This window comes from Pundamilia nyererei, unplaced genomic scaffold (assembly GCF_000239375.1).
Source record: "Pundamilia nyererei isolate P.nyererei 1_Seehausen unplaced genomic scaffold, PunNye1.0 scaffold00406, whole genome shotgun sequence".
Taxonomy (NCBI): Eukaryota; Metazoa; Chordata; class Actinopteri; order Cichliformes; family Cichlidae; genus Pundamilia; species Pundamilia nyererei.
In genome coordinates, this window is record NW_005187807.1 from 164,602 (window position 1) to 168,336 (window position 3,735).

At 40.6% G+C, this 3,735-nt stretch overlaps 1 pseudogene; it reads left to right on the top strand.

Annotated features, from left to right (window-relative positions):
- LOC102193638 (cadherin-12-like) overlaps positions 1 to 3,735 on the top strand; it is a 38,539-nt pseudogene that overhangs the window by 9,942 nt on the left and 24,862 nt on the right.

Here is a 3,735-nt window from a genome sequence, read left to right on the forward strand (position 1 = left end):
AATAAAAAGACTTTTTTTACATTAGTAATTCCTTTTTTGCATGATTTTATATTATTGTTAAAAATAAATTAGTTAAAGCAACAAAACAACCTGAAGAGCCGGTTCGGAGCTGAAAGAGCCGGAAATCCCATCACTATTCTTTGTAGCTCTGATGTGTGCATCAGTGTAATCGGTCTACCAGGAAATGGTGCATTGACAAACATTCCTCTTTGCTTGGAATGCAAATATGTCAAGCCAGTGTTATTAAATGCGTTATTTTTTTTTATGCGTTATATTTTTCAAATTAATTAATCACAGTTAACGCTTGTTAACACTGAACTCATTCATCTGTTAGAGTGTTAAACCCAAATGTTTCTAGTTAGCATGGGATTTGGACTAAAAATGGCATGTTAGTGAAAAATGTATATTTGACAAAGATGACCCAAATAAACCCAAATAAATGAAAAAAAAACTGTTTTAAATGATGATTTCATTTGCAAACAAAAAACATTAACCAAAGTTAGAGCAGTCTGACTATTCTACACTGACCTCTGGCATCAACGTGTGCAGGAAACTCCCAGCAGATCAGGGTTTCAAACTCCGGCCCTCGAGGCCTGCAGCAGATAGCTGCTTCTGAAATAAGCCCAGCCCACCTCACTCCCAAACTATGCCACCTTCATAGTCACTTAGATCACTCTTGTTCCACTTCAGCAGCTTATACTGACCAAGTCTACATGCTTACAAACAGATACACATTACACACTATGTCATGCTGATTAGATACTTGCATTAACGAGCAGCTGAACAGGTGTACCGAATGCAGGAGCTAGTCAGTGTATTCATATCGTTCTCATAGACAACAAATGAAGACTGATGCAGTTAATGTGCATATCATCTCCTAAATAAGAAAACAATACAGTATTTGTGATGATTTTCTGACACATAATTTCCTCTGCAGCTCCACACTGAGATGGACCAGGGAGATAATGCAGTGAAATATACACTCTCAGGAGAGGGAGTGGGGTCTGTCTTCACCATTGACCAAATGACAGGAGATATACATGCACAGGTGGTGCTTGACAGGTCAGTACCTCCCAATAATAATGTCTAAACTGACTAACCACCTGAAAACAGTAATATCTAAGTAGGAACCTAGAGAAGGCACATCCTCCCAAACTGTTTTTCTCAGGAGTTGCAATGGACGGGGAAGTGAGACTTGGACAAATCAGAATCAACCTTTTTCTGTCAGAGAGATGATTGTGTCCACAGAGATGCTGACTTTGGCTGAGATTTTTTTAAAAACGCACAAAAGATTCAAGGCGATTTTTTTTCCCCACAAAACAGGCTGAGGCTTGATCAACTTCAGCTGAGTCACCTGAGCAAGAATGTTTGATGTTCAAGACCTGAAACAGCTGCTGACCTCAGAAAACATCACTGAACATATGCATTACCTTTAAAACTGCAGATGTGTTATTACAGCTTTCTCTTGAACTGTCACTGCGGGCGGCCAGCCCTGTTGTTTGGAGACTTTGGGAGTCGTTGAAAGAAAGACCAATCATGAGTAGCATCTGCCTTCAGAGTTTCTACTGTTGCGGCTCGAGGGCTTGATAATATTCACATGCTGCTATCACATTGTGTTGCAGTCATTCGTTGCATACAATACACAGTAAAACTGTCAAATTTATAAATTGATTCTATACAAAATCAGCACGCTCTAAAGAGTGTGTGTGTGCGCGCGCGTGCGCGTGCGTGTGCGCGCGAGCGTGCGCGTGTGTGTGCGTGTGTAAGAGAGAGAACCCATTCCACCTAAACAGGACACATTCAACAGTGGCAGTTGTTTTGTTGTTGTTTTTGCTTTTTTGCAATTGCAAGTTTTTATCACATGTTTACTTTTGTAGCTGCGTTGCTAGTCCAGTGATCTTTTATTAACAGTGGGGCAGCTTTCCAGCTGTCCTCATCGGCTCTGCACCACACGCAGCTCTCTCGTCAGGTCCCCGCATCTGACTGAAATAGGAAAGGCATGGGCAGGTCCACCTCCCCCGACACCACACCCTGAACCCACTGCTCCACCCCTCCCCTGCAGCTGAGCCATAAACCACACCCCTCCACAATTAAATAAATAAGATATTGTTGGATAGCTTAATGTCACATTAAAATTCAGAAAATCATATCATAAAAGAAAGTTCCTCTTTGATATGATGATAAACTAACTAAAATGATAAACTAAGCTTTGCACATCAACAACCCCCGTAAGTATAAAACTGTGACTATGCCAATAAAAGTCTACCTTTATTCATGCATTTGCATCAATAGACGAGCATTTCTATGGACAAAACACTTTCCTGTCCCAAAATTGAGTCACTACTTGATCTACAGCACATCTAATATTTCCATTTTCTTTAACAGTCTGTTTGGCAGCATGAGTGCAGCCTGACACGGAATCAATGCTGAGACACCATGAGACTCATAGCCTGAACACATAATCATATCAGTTGAGTATGTGCCAGTGAATTCAGTGTGTGTAAATTTAATACTTGATGTTTTGCAGGGAGAAAAAATCGTACTATACGCTGAAGGCCCAGGCTGTTGACGTTCATACAGGCATCCCTCTTGAGCCAGAGTCTGAGTTTATCATCAAGGTGCAGGATATTAATGACAATGAACCTCAGTTCCCAGATGGACCCTACAGCGCCAGCGTCCCAGAGATGTCCCCAACAGGTAAGACAGCTACAGGCTCGGATGCAGTAGGTGGATGAAGAATTTAGATAGCAGAACTCATAAAGCTAAATGAAAGTGTACACTCCTTATCAAGGAAAATATATTTTAGGTATAAAAAAATACACAGTGCACAAAAATATATTAAAAATGAAACCAATTTTTTAGACAGGACAGTCTCTCGTAACAAGACCAGGTTTTTCCCAGAAACTTTTCCAGTTATCTACATTGTGTTTTAGACACAACTGAGCCAGCCAGCAATCTAAGGAGATCTCCTTAGATTGCTGGCTGGCTCAGGTGCAGCTGAATATGTCACCCCTGGTCCGATAAGGTAGGGGATAGTGAATACTGTGAATGTAATTAGCAGGTGAAGTTTTTAAATCAACTGGCTCCACAGATAAGCTACACACTGTGGAACAGGAAGCAATACTCTGCTGCAGAGAGCAAACACCAAGTGACAGCGCCACTGTCTCTCTACTGTTTTCTTCTTCAGTGCCATGTGCCAAAACAATGCAGAGCGGTTACCTACTCCCACAGAGCTTAATAATTCTACATCTTACCTGCATACCACTACTGTAGCTCCTCTGAAAAAGAAAGCCCGAAATCAGAAGTTCTTGATTCCCTGGTGTAACCGTCAAACATGCACCTTAACACAGAAAACTTGTAAACTGGAGAGAAACTGGGATCTTATTTAGAAGATCATCATTTAGCCTGAAAAAAACAGTTTGCTGCTCTACAGAAAAAAACTTCTGCAAAGCTAGAACGTTTTAGTATCCATCACTGATAGAAGAAAATAAGAACAACCCCAGGTTCCTCTTCAGCACTGTAGCAGGGCTCGCAAAAAGTCAGATCTCTGTTGAACCAAGCATTCATTTAACCTTATCTAGTAACAGTCTTCACAAATAAAATTTGAACCATTCATAACCATCTCACAGACTTAGATTTATGTTTAGCTACTTTCAGCACCATTGATATTCATTTAGACTTTTTTTCTCCATCTTTCTAAATTAACTTCAGTAATTACTTCCCCCAAACCATCAT